This window comes from Rhincodon typus, chromosome 31 (genome assembly GCF_021869965.1).
Source record: "Rhincodon typus isolate 14 chromosome 31, sRhiTyp1.1, whole genome shotgun sequence".
Taxonomy (NCBI): Eukaryota; Metazoa; Chordata; class Chondrichthyes; order Orectolobiformes; family Rhincodontidae; genus Rhincodon; species Rhincodon typus.
In genome coordinates, this window is record NC_063362.1 from 9231330 (window position 1) to 9245461 (window position 14132).

Below are 14132 nucleotides of genomic sequence, written 5' to 3' on the forward strand. Positions count from 1 at the left end.
TATTACTTTGCAGTCTAAAATTTGAGAAATATAATTTCTACTTTGGGTACAAGAAACTCCATTTCATCTTGGAATCAGTGATACTTATTGAAATACAGTATATCTGTTACATAATGCAAGTTGTTGACTTTAATTTTTGCCAGTCTTAGCTGTTGCTTAAAGTTCATTAGCTCCCTCTTTCCCCCTTTTCCCCCCTTTTTTTATGGAAAATGATCTCTTCCTTCCTTGCTATTTCACACTCTGCTGCTCCACAATGGTAACTGAGCAAATATCCCAGAAAAGCAAACTGGCACAATGTTTCCCAGACAGGCACTTGGAGGTGCAGGTGGACAGGATGATTGAAAGAAGAGCAGTGTAATTTCCTCCAAATTACCAAAGGAAACCATGCCACCAGACATAGCCATCTTGGACAGAAACAGCCACCTGGGCTAGTATGGTGTCCCAGGTTAAAAGAAACACTCAGCAATGCCAAAAGAAGGTTAATGACCTTTACGCTCCCAAAGATAAGTGCCACCATTTGTGGCTGTTTCATGTCACATTCCCAGGCTCACCATTGCTCCCTCTAACCCCACCACTGCACACTGAGACTTGTGCAATTCTCACTGTTGTATGCAGCATGTCCAATCAATGGGTCTCACCCACATCATCCTCCCAAAATACTAACCCTATCTGACTTCTGCAGACACCTCCCCACCTTTCCTGCCCTTGCGTCACCACTAACACCACCTCCATTGCACGCCATCCCTCCCTTTGTGTAATTGCATGAAATAATCTCATAACCAGGCTGATAGGGTGAATACTGGCAATAGGATGGCAGATATTAAACTCTGTGCGAGGAGAAAATGCTAGGCATGCAAACAGCATGACTGTTCATGAGGATAGAAACACACCCATAGGCTGCAAGTTTGATCCCCATGGCTGTTGTGTGTCTGAATAAAGAACTTGTTGTCAAAGGTGAAGCTGTTCGAGGATGAAGCAGATGAGCTGTAGGATGGCATCTGGAAATTGGCAGTTGTTGGTATTGAGTGCTGATGCTGTTGTGTGGGATGCTGGTGTAGAGTGCCGAAACATGCATTGACGAGGAATGCTCCTAGTTTGACTGGTCCATGGGTGCTGACTTTCTGTAAGAAATCTGTGGTGTCACGACAGAAGCTGAGGGTTCCTTGTACAATGGGTTTCAAGATACCCTCAACGTAACCAGAGAGGTTCTCTCACAAGGTCCCATTCCTTATACGATGGCACATCCAGGTGGGTTGGCTTTGTGTATCTTCGGAAGGCAGTAGAAGTCTCCTGCGTGAGAAGTATGCGGAATGAGAGTGCATAGGATACTCTGAATGCCTGGACCAAAGGTTTTGATCAGTCTGTTCAATTGACTGGTGTGTTCTTTGGTCGGATCTGCAGGTAGTTGTCTGTAGTGTTCCGACAACTGAACTGTAGGTATGCTTCTTTCCAGTAGTCTGTTCCATTCTGTATAACAATGGCCTTCTCCTTTTATCTGCATGTGACTCTTATACCTATCATGTTATTCCGGTCATTTTGGTCTGTCTCCAGAACCACCTTATTTTTTGTAATTATCTCTCTGCCTCAATTAATTGGATTATAGGTCATCCCTTCACTTGTTAGTCAGCTGTTGACACTTTACGCACACCGTGTAATACTTCTGATCACCTGTGTCGACTTATTATTCAACACTCCGCTCGCACCATTTGTATAATCTTTTTGATCTCCCTGCCCATAAATTCTGTCTGCTTCTCTCTCACTTCACCTGACGAAGAGGCTACGCTCTGAAAGCTCATGATTTCAAATAAACCTGTCTGACTGTAATCTGGTGTTATGTGACTTCTGTTTAAATATTGCAGCATAGATTTCATAAAATAAAATATGATTTTGCCAGTTTTCCTACTCCTACTTTTGACTAAATAAAAAGGAAATGTGCTAGCACAAAAGTAAATTGGTTTTGCTGAAATTGAAAGACACCACCTTTTACTTATCTATTTTTCTGATTTTTTTTGTGGACTTGAAATGGTCTAGTGCTTAGGCATGAGGAAATAGAGGAAGGAAACTGAATGTTCAACAAAATCATTTTACATAGAATAAAATTACCAAATATTTACTGAAACTGGCCATGTTTGAGCATTTTCTTTAAGAACAAAGGCTATCCATATTTGACTGTTTAATGGTTTTTAAAATGTTAATTATTTTTGTTCGCTTACTGACTTCAATGTAATAATACTTGTGCATCAGCCTATATCATTAATGCATCTCTGTTCTTTAGTGGTTTAAAGATTCTTTTGCTGGTGTTCAAGAATATAATTTGCATTGTTAGAGGTCTAACTATTGAAGATTACTGGAGCTGTGGGTCTACAGAAGTGTTATCTATTTTCTCCTGATAAGTTTTTAAAAAAAAAAAGGTATTCCTAGGTCATGCTCGGGAATCTACAGTTCCAAACAAAAAGCAATATGTACTTGCAGTAAGCGATCTGGCGCAGCCCAAAGTGAAATCTGTTTGGGGATTGTTCTCAGCAGCAACAAAATTGATGGGAATGTCTAACACTCACATCACCTGTAAAAATAAACTAGTTAACCTGCTATTTCAAGTCAAAAGCCTTTCTGTTTTCCACATAATTAGAAATGTCTCTCTTCCCTATTCAATATAGGGCACCGATACAACAAAACATGCAAATTGATTTTAGTTTCATTGAAATTTCAAGGATGAATGAAATATGCTAGTTCGTACTTTTCAAAGCCTGATACAGTTTGTTATTAGTAAGGACAATGGAGTAATGCAGCTTTGGAAAGGGAAACAAAAGCAAATTGGAATATGAATAGAAGATATGTGTCTGCTGTAGAATTCTGTCAGTTACTTTTTACCTACACCCACATTCTGTCCTTTAACACACTGTTCAGAAAAGTTCAATAACAAATTAGTTATCAATTAAAAGGGATTCTTTTTGGAAAATTGACAATGAATGAAAACAAAATCACATTTATACAATTGCCTTTCATGACCTCGGGAGGTCCCAAAACACTTTACAGTCAGTGAAATTCTTTGAAGTTTAGTCACTGTTGTTCCACAACACAATGCAGTTAGAAGGATATTTATAATGTTTTTCACACAATAAACCTTTTGACACTAGAATATTTTTCTAACTGTGCAATACAGTTTGTTAACATTTAATAGAAACATTGTTTTAATAATTTTTTGTTTTGGTGACCAGTTTAGTTATCTGATTTCCTCCTGTTCCTGAAACCATACTTTGCAGTGATCTAATACTGTTGAAATTAGACAAACTTCTGCAACATGTCTTTTTAAGAATTTTTTTTCCATGTGTGATTGTATTATAGTCCACCTGAGGATGGTATACACTATTGCATTTCACAATTCTTATTCCCTTTCCTCTGCCTCCCCACCGCAACTACCCCCTCAAAGAATTCCTCCTTTTCCGGAAAATGCTTTCATTTGCGCTGTTTAATTTGCTTCTTTTCACGCTTCTCAAACTTCAAGCACTTATTGCAGACTTGATTACTCTGGAGCACAATAGTTTCCAGGCACTCCCACACGCAGCAGCCTTGACATATTTCCAGTACTGCCGTCCTTTTAAAGAGTTACAATTAATTGCCATCAATTTGTATGCTTGTATAACTTTTAAGTGTGGAAGAGACCTTAATCACTTAGCAAATACTAACCAAACAACCAGCTCTTTGTAATGGAGCAAGAACCAATTTCTGTAGGGTGGAGAACGGTTGCTCTCAAACTCTGAATTGGCACTCCATTTCCTCAGCTATACTTCCTCGCTGGATTAACGCTCTCCTGCATGGTGAAATGACAAAATAATCACATTCAAATTGGACATCAGTGGAGTGGTGGCCCTTGCAACTTATGGAAGGCATCTGTGGCAGGCGGGCCAGATCTGGTTATGTTCCACACAGGTTTTTTTATGGCGAATTCTGCCAATCCAAGGCACTCCAGGTTTCATGCAGATACCATTCTGTTGTAAGGGAAACTTTCTGTAGATATTTGGCCTTCTGAATAAGGTACTCAATGTTTGGTAGTGAATGACAAAACAAAGTTCATGGCAGTGGTCACCTTTTTTTAAATGTGACTGAGTTGACCATGTTTGTTGCGAAATGTGATTGAAGGTCCTCCATCAAGAAGGTGTGGATCACTTGGAAGTTTATCAAGCATACGTTTTTGAAGGAACTCCATTAATACTTGTAAAAATTTTGTCATTGCTGCTGTTCATCTACTATTTGGTGCATACTGCTGCCACTGCAGTGGTGGAGGGAAAGATTGTTTTGGATGACAGGTTACTTTATCCTGGATGACGTTGAGCTGCAGTGATGCATACAAGTGGAGATTATTCCACACTACTGATTTGTGCCTTGTGGTTGGAGGCTTTAGTTGTTCAAGAGATGAATTACTCGCTGTAGAATTCCTAGTCTCAGAATCTTGTCACAGTATTTATATAGCTGCAGTTCAGGTTCTGATTGAGCATTTGGAGTGTTGATGTTGGAACTTCACTGAAAGTGATACCATTGAATGTCCAGGGAAGATTCTCTTCTATCAGAGATGACCATTGGCTAGTACTTGGACTATTGTATGAATACTATTTGGTGGAACCAAACGTGGTGAGTTTCAAAGGGAGCTTTTTGATCAGAAGAAATGAAGGTGAACTGGTCTCGTGACCCAATTTCATAAGCTGTGATTAAATTTAAAATGTCTTGGTGCACAGAATTCGAGCTTCAGTAGAGCACAAATGCAATTAGACTGCAAAATTAGGACAGATGCCCATTGTTTTCTGGTGCATCTTTCCTTTTTTGGTTTTTTGTCTCATCAGTAGGTATACATGGGGTGCATATTGGAGGAAAATTTGTCCTTCAATCTTATTTGAAGTTTTGCTAGTATGGCTGGAAAGGAATAGACTTAAAAGAAAGGAAATGGGTTATAATTCATATTGAATTGTGTTATGGCTGACTGCCAATTCATTGCAGTTTTCTTTTCTTACTGTTATCATTCCTTGCAGTGTTTCCTAGTTTTATCGTGGGAAGTCAGCAGGAACATATTTAGAAAGCCAGCCTTATTTAAACCATTGCTAACTACATGCTAGAGCAGTTTGTAATAAATGTCAAGCAACATGAAATTTCAGGTGGAAACTATTGTTGAACAGAACCTTATTCTAACAGGTCTCCAACTGTGCCATTGTAATGCTACTGCCACCTAGAGAACTTTTCCTAAATATAACCTATATTGACTGGTCAGTTTTAATTCTGCATTTAGTAGATTACATCTTTATAATCTTTCGAAGATAATTAGTTTAGGTCAAATTCAAAAAATTGGATGAGTACAAAACACTTAAATTGAAGGAGACAGTTTTGGCTTGTATCTGTGATAACAGTAATAATTTTTAACCTTGAAGGCTGGTTTGTTTGCAAACAGAATATTGAATTAAGACGGTAGCTTTGCTCCCTCCTGCATCAGAAAAGTATTACATTACAGAACTTGGGATTTGAGCATATAATCTAAATTAACACTCCTTCTGTGCAGTATTAAATATTTTTAGCAATAGTTTTGTTAGTGAAATCTGCACCATTGTCTTTTGCTGCCAATCTGAAGTTTGAGAATTTTTGTACTGCATGTCAAGTGGGACATTTTAAACATTCTCCATTTTAGGTGTGAATAAAGAGATCTCATCATACAAAAGTGAAGATTGACATGTTTTATGTTTTCTGTAGACTGGATTTAATGTAGAAGCCCAGTGTTGTCAAATAAAAGATATATGTGAAGAAATCAAACATCAGTGTTTTGCCTGACAAATCTACATTATCTAGAGGTATTAGACAATTGGGCGACATTTTACAACATGGAAATATTTTTATTTATGTATGCCTTGCAATTCTCATGCCCACCACGTCATCTAACAGTTACAGCAAAACACCCTCTCTAATGAGCCGTTTAAAGGGCAGAGGAATGCTGTTCAGTATTGATAAGTAAGACATTCCGCTTCCAGGACCATAGTTTAGATCAAATTTAGACAGATGCATTTAACGTTTTCACATTTGTTTTGTGCTGAAAGGAAGCTGGGATGGTATCAACCTCCTTTTTTTTTTGTGTCAAAAAGCTGCTTACAATTTCAAAACTAAATTCCAATCCTACTGATATCATGCAAAGGCTAGCAAACTAATCTAGATCTTCTAAATGCGAATTCTTATTCCGTTCAAAGCAATTTGAACCACGTACATTCTCACCTGCACCATATTTGCTCCTCAGTAAATAAATCTGGATGTAGATTGACTTGGGAATATATATTCTTCCTTTCTGCATTCTCCTGGTGTTCAATTCAGGATTTGCGTGTCTAATTCACTTTCTTAAAGCCTCAGACCTGCTGAAGTTACTTCCCCATCTTCCCTTTCTCTACTTGGATTTTAAAAAGCTGAAGTCCAATGTCTCCTAATATTTACTTGCTGTTCTATTGAGTTTTGTACTTATTTTTGAATTTATCATCTTGGTTTATGGAACCTGGCCCTTCAGCTACGTTTCTCAGTTGTAAAAGTCTGCAGTCATGCTACTACCTGAGCACTGTAATTTTGCAATACTGTGTCACTCTAGTTTCCTTGTATCTGACATCACTTTTGCCTCCTGAGATAAAAAGTGGTAATTTTCAGTGATTTTCCTACAATGTTTCTTAGAATAACAAAGCCACTTCAAACGACTGGAAATTCCAGATTCAAAGGATTAGTGCACACTAAAGTTCAGGATCCTATATGTTCATGGTGTCAGAGGTACAAAAGAGGCTGTCATGAGAAATAGGCGACAAAAGATCATCACCCTTCTGAAGTTGAAATTAGGATACATTTTCAAGTTACCCTAACCCATAATTTTTAATACCAAAACTGGATTCTGATATTCATATTTTGCACTGTTTCAGTTCCCTCTACTGTGGAAGTTATTTGTATTGTTTTAACAGAGAGAATAGAATATAATCAAAAGTGAAAGTTTGTAATGGCACAATAGGATAGTTGGGTGGTCCTGAGAAATTTAGTTTCCTTTTTTGGTACCAGTTTAAATGTTGGCATTTACATGGAGTGAAAACATTTCTATTCGGAAGTGAGTTGTCAGAAAATTTAAAGATTAATTTCAGAATGTAGAATGTAATTGGCTAAAAAGCTTAGTTCAGTTATTATCTTTTTTATTATTGTTTCCAAATTGGTCAATTTCATTTGTATTAGGTAGATCTACATATAAAATGAAACTAATCAAATTGAAGCTCTCATTTGTGTAAAGTTTGACTGGCCTTTTTGAAGTGAACGTGGTCTCAATTTGTCAATGTAAGTTTTTAGTATTTGGATGGAAATTATGTAAATTGTATTATAGCATTCACTTGATAAAAGCAACACTTAATTGAAGCTTAAGTATTGAGCTTCCGTAAATCTTTTTATGGTTGCAGGAAGCATTTTTTTTTTAAAAAAGGTATAGTGTAGATACTAAGAGTTGGGTTTGTGGGGATGGAAAATGTGAGGTGGTGGGAAGGGGAAATATTTTACACCCCGACAGCTGCTAGCACATGTTCTATTATGTGATTTATATTTGGAAAAATAAAAATAGTCAGAAGTTCAGTTCAGTTATTCAGTAAACATTATTTGAAAGCTGTTACTACAACCACTAAGTGAAACATTGGACAAAATACTGCGATTTGAAGATGATGAATCGATTCAGTAAATATTAAATTGAACATTTTTACAACATATTGAATAAATCTTGGAAACCCAAAAAATGTTAAATAAATGCTCTAACAGGAGCCAGTAATAAAGCTAGCAGTGTTTTTACTTCCTAAAAATTGTCTGCTGCTCTCTCTTAGATAGGACTTTGATCCGATTTCCTTTTCCGCATTATAACCTCATTGAAGCAGCTGTCGCCTCTTCTTAGAAGCCTACAGAGGTACTGTTGTAATGTTGCAGTGACTCGAACAAGCGATGCAATCTGTTTGTTACAAAATTCTCTTAACAGCCTGAACACACTCTCGCCAAATCCAAATTAAACCCTTTCCCATATTTCCCTGAGCTGTTCTGGAGTTACTGACTTCTGTATACTTAAACTGGATTAACAGCTGTTGGCTTTATTTGTAGGGCTGAAGAGCTTTGGACAATATGGTGAGGTATGGAAGCTGTGAAGATTCTTACATTTTTATTGAAAATGTAGAATATTTTGTGTTTTTTTTTGTTTATCTGTAGTAGTGTCCTACTGTGCACAATCTTGTTTTTGCTGGATTTACAGTAAAAAGTCTGAAAATAGAATAGCCATTCAACTGTTAGAGTGCAGCATAGTTCGTTAATGCATACTTGATACTAATTTGAAATACTAAGGTGCTGTACCATGTGTAAAGTTCCTTCTTAGACTTGAAAATACTTTGGTCCAAAAACAAAACATTTCTGGAGTACAATGTAGATTGGTGTACAGTTTTGGAGGATATTTCTTTTAGTTTTTGGATTATTTTCAACTTGAGCGTTTAACATTTATTTTGCCCAAATCACTGTATAACTTAAAAATTAAATCAAATTTTTATTGCTATATGAAGTGTGAAAATACATGCAAAGGATAACAAGTTTGAAACTCTGTTCCACAAAACAGTAATTTATGCTAGGTAAATTTTTCATTTAACTCAGATTTTTATTAATCAGAGGTAACGGAAATGAAGCCAAGGCATCCATATGGATTTGAGTCACAAATCAGCCATGATCTTGCTGAAAACACAGCTGAGGGAATAAATGGCCTACTGCTGTTCCCATGTACAAATGGATTCATTTGGAAAAGCATGCCACGGTTTTGTACTTCGAGGGAGAGCAAGAATTGATTTTCTTTTTTTGGAAAATTGTTATCCATTTTCCCTACGTGCTTATCTATAAGAGACTGTTGATATGAATGTTCAACCCATTTGATTGCTTTCTTAGGTTTAAACCTATGTTTTTCATTTGTTTTGTTATTATACTTATTCCATTAACAAACAATTTGGAAATTGAGATGAAACTTCAGTGCCTTCAATAACCTCTGGTCTGATTTTTTTTTTCCTGTAACTTTATTTCTTGGTTAGTAAAGCTTGGTTTTTTTCTTTCCCCCCTCTTCCTTGCTGACAAAGGGAATTGTGTGGTAGTTAAAATAATAACTGAGAGACTCTGATCCTAAATTTAGATTTGGCAAAGAATGCAAACTAAAAACAGTGAGTGGTATCAAAATCTTTGTTTTCCTTTTTTCTTTTTCAAACTACATTTTGAAAGATTGTAAAAGAATTGGAACTTTAGGTTTTCTGTTATTGTTTCAACTGCTGTCACATTTTTAAATGTTAATTTAGTTTCTGTGATATGAATTCAAAGGTGTTGCTTTTTTATGGGACTCTGACCATTTAGCAAACAGTTGTTGTTCACTGTAGTAGTGTATTAATGGAACTGAAAACATGTGCATGCTTTGGGAAAGAACATTCGCCTTTTAGCGTGCTCTTTTATTTCTTGTGTTAGGTTTTTTTTTTGTGTTACAACTTTAATTTATGGATTTGTCACAAACCTATTACTTTCAAATTGTCAGTGGCTTGCTGGTGACCTGCTATCTACTTTGCACAAGTATTGGAAACTGTACACATTAATCCATCAATTTGTCGTTGCAAACTTTGAGGGATAATTGAACAGCAGCATTGTTTAACCATGGTGATTTATTGATACTGATATTTTTGACAATCATTGGAATCATCATTTTAAAACAGTATTTGTATCCAAGCCTCTGTATTTCATCTGATTTATAATTATTGGATTTTATTGCCATGTAAAAAATATGCAGCACATCAGGATATGACCTAATGTGTGTCTTTAATCAGAATAGATTGTTTTTAAATGAAAAATTCCACAGTCGTTTTATTTTCTTTAACATGAACAGAAAAGTGCCGTAGTTCCAGCACTTTCATATGTCAGGTTCAGCAAGGTTTTAAAATTTTACTTTGGTTTTTATGCTGCTTTATTGTACTGATCAGGATTTTGTGACATTGATTATTCTTTTATTTGGAGAAAATCATAGAATTGTTGTGTGATGTGTGGCAAAACAAAATTTTTATCTATGCCTCTTTATGTAGCTTCACCAAAATGCAACTGAAGTTCAAAGCTGACATCTGCAGCTGTTGATGTCTGATCCACCTCATTTACAGTAACAATACAAATCTATGTCTTTGTTTTGTAGGTCTCTTGATCTAAAATGTGAATAGTGATCTCTATCGTTGGTCTCCTAAATGCATTGAACCAATTCAGTACTCTTAATGTTGCATTACAAGCATGCTAATGCATCAATTTAGCTCAACCTTCAGTACTCTGATCTGCCTGCCATGTGTGATGACATAATGGCGTATCACTTCTGAGCCTATTCCTGGACTAGTCTCAGCACTGTGGTAAAGACTAGCATAAAATTATAGTGGAATGGTGCACAGAAGTAGCTTTTCTCTAATCTGAAACAATAAGTGAAAGGGTGCCCTAGTTTGAAGAATGTAACCTACTCTGAGGAAACACCAAAAAATTGAGATCTTTTAAAATATATTTTGTCTCTTCTCAGTAGAAATTTTATCTTGCTGTCTGAACTTCTGCATATTGCAATACAAACATCTTAACCAGTTTATTTTACATGTGAAGTCCACCAAATTATTGTGAAATAAAATGATGCATCACTTTACTGCATTGTTAGTGGTGGGATCTGGCTCGATTTCCCAAACTGTTGCAGTTAAAATCTCCTCCACTTAAAAAGGGCCTGTTCTACATGGGTCTTTGGCAGCTTCCTTTAGTGACATCAACATCACCTAGGTTATATGTTGTGCACATTTCTTTGCATAATGTCAAGTTCCCTCTTTTTCTTAAAATTCCAGGAACTATTTGCATTAACCAAGTTGTTTATATTCTTATAACAATGTCAAAGTAGAAGTAATAATTATGCTTCAGTATATGACAGTACATATTACAGAATTGTGAACTCCAAGATGATCATTTTTGTTTAAATTTAATGAGTAGAAAGTTGTGAAGTATGGGTGTGCAGTTTCGCTGTATACATTTCCAGCATGCTGAAGCTGCTAGGAAGCCCAGAAGTGACTTTATACCATGTCATGTAGAGAAGAACGTGACTGAAAAGCGAAATGTTGTCCTCTGCTTCTAAGTATTTTATATGTCTGAATGGTTTTCAACAAACTTAGGACAATTTACCAAGATATATGTGTCAAGGCTTTAATTGGTTCACCTTTTTGTTTGTTCGATCAGTGATGAGTTTATTTTTGTTAGTCTGTTTCAGTGAGTGAAAGTGATTAATTTAAGTTGGTACTGCAAAATGCCAAAAGTTGTTTGAATTTGTATCTAGCGTACTTGAGCATTTGCAAGCTGCAATAAAGTGAATGTTATTCCCATATGATATTTGCACTTAATTTAACCTCTAGTGTTGGTGGCTGATACAATTACAACATTTAAGACATTTGGATGGATATATGAATAGGAAGGGTTTAGAGGGATATGGGCCAAATGCTGGCAAATGGGACTAGATATTTGGTTGGCATGGGCAAGTTGGACTGAAGGGTCTGTTTCTGTGCTGTACATCTGACTATGACTATGACTGACTAATTCAAAAATACAGCAGAGCGTTTTTTAATATTGTACGCATCTGTAGATATTAAGAAAACATTTGTGTGGCTTGGTGCTAGAATATGTTAGGCCACGATAATCAATGACTTATCTAACATTTTGGTAAGATTTCTGTTGAACAGAATGTCTGGTCAAATGACATTGTTAACACCGTTAAAACGATAACCTATTGAGGTACCTTGAAAGTTTTAAATGAGGAAGGTAGCAGATCAGTAAAATATGTACAATAGCCAAGCATATATAATTTTGCAGTTTCAAAGTCTGACTGTCATAGATGTGGTCTTTCATACAAAACAACTTAGAATTGTATGCATCTTAGAGATGTTTCTCTGATCCCTCCTTGTGTAACCCATGTTTACTATGTGAAGTCTGGAACAAACGTTAGATATTGCCAGCTCTTTACTGCTAGTGTGGAATGACTGATCTACATGTACAGATGACACCCAGCTCCACCCGACCACCACTACTTTTGACTCCTCTGCTGTCACTGAAATTTTCACGTTATCTTTCAACATTTACTACCGAAGGTGCAGAAATTTTGTCAAATATTGGGAATAACGATACCATTGTTTTCATTTCCTGCGGCAAACTCTGTTTCTACATTTGTCAACTTTATCCTTCCTGTCAACAGCCCAGTAGAACGGCAGTTTGCAATGTCAGTATTGTGATGGTGCCTGAGATAAGCTTCTAATCCAATAGCATTAATCAGTAGGGAGGTGGATACTGACTATCGTAGTAGTACTGACTCCACACCTGTCTCGGCTCAACTGCTGAGATTCTCATTCATGGCATTATTGCTTGTAGACAATTCCATTGCTTGTAGACAATTCCAGTGCTTACTTGACCAGTCTTTCGTCTTTCATTCTCTCTATAAAGGCCAGAAGCCCATAAGATATAGGAACAGAATTAGGCCATTCGACTTATTGAGTCTGCTCCACCGTTTGGTCATGGCCAATATGGCTTTTCACCCCCATTCTTCTGCCTTCTCCCTGTAACCCTTGATCCTCCTTTACTAATCAAGAACTTATCTCTGTCTTAAAGACACTCCATAACCTGGCCTCCACAGCCTTCTGTGGAAATGGGTGCCATAAATTCATCCCCCTCTTACTTGAGGAATTCCTCCTCCTCTCAATTCTAACGGTCACCCCTTCACTCCTCAGCCTATGCCCTTGGGTCCTAGTCTGTCCTCATGGTGAAAACATCTTCTTGATGTCTACTCTATCCAGGCTTGTCAGTATTCTGTAAGTTTCACGAAATCCTCTCTCATCCTTCTAAACACCAAGGACGAGCCCAGAGTCTTCAACTGCTCCTTTTTATATGACAAGATCTTCATTCCCAGGATCATTCTTGTGAGCCTCCTTGCTGCCTCCAAGGCTAGCATATCCTTCCTTAGATACACATCCTAAAACTGCTCTCAGTATTCCAAATGCAGTCTATCGAGAGCTGTTTACAGCCTCCGCAGTACATCCCTGCTGTTATATTCTAGCTGGCTTGAAATTAATGCTAAAATCGTGTTTGCCTTCCTAACTACCAACTGAACATGCATCTTGAGAGAACATTTATGCTTCAAATTTCCAAAGCCTTTCCCATTTTTAAAAAAAAAAGTTTATGCCTTTATTCTTCCGACCAAAGTGCATAACTTTGCACTTTCCCACATTTAGATTCCATCTACCACTTCTTTGTCCACTCTCCTAGCCTGTCAAACTACTCCTGCAGCCTCTCTGCTATCTCAACACTATCTGTACCTTCACCTATCTTTTGTGTCATCTGCAAACTTAGCAACAATGCCCTCAAGCTCCTTTGTCAGATTGTTAATAAAGTCAGAAGTCACACAACTCCAAATTATAGTCCAGTGGGTTTATTTAAAATCTCCAAGCTTTCTGAATGCTGCCGCTTCATCAAATGGAGTGGAGGGAGGTGCACAGGCACAGAATATATAGGTGGAGAGATAATGGCAAAATAATTCCAAGGTAATTAAGGGTGTCAACAGATATTTACAAATAGTGAGTAAAGCGTCAATGGCTGAATAACCAGTGAAGGGATGACCTGTGAAGTGATTTATTTAAGGTGGAAGGATAATTACAAACAGTAAAAAAATAAGGTGGTGCTACAGACTAACCAATAATAACTGGAATAACATGAGAAGGTATGATGAGGCTTCTAACCAAAGTAATAAGTAATCAAAAACTCAATAAACTAATGAAGGTAGAGAGATAATCTCAAATAATCAAGGTAATGGCATCAAAATAACAGTAAGAAAGATTTTACAAACAGAACAGTATAGTGGGGATACATGTAGCATGACACAAACCCAAGATCACAGTTGAAGCATTCCTTGTGAGTATGGAACTCGGCTGTCAGTTTCTGTTTTGGCAATTTCTGCATCGTTGTGTATGTCGAAGCTAGCCCAAAGGATGCTTACTTGAAGATTGAACATAGAACATAGAACATTACAGCGCAGTACAGGCCCTTCGGCCCTCGAT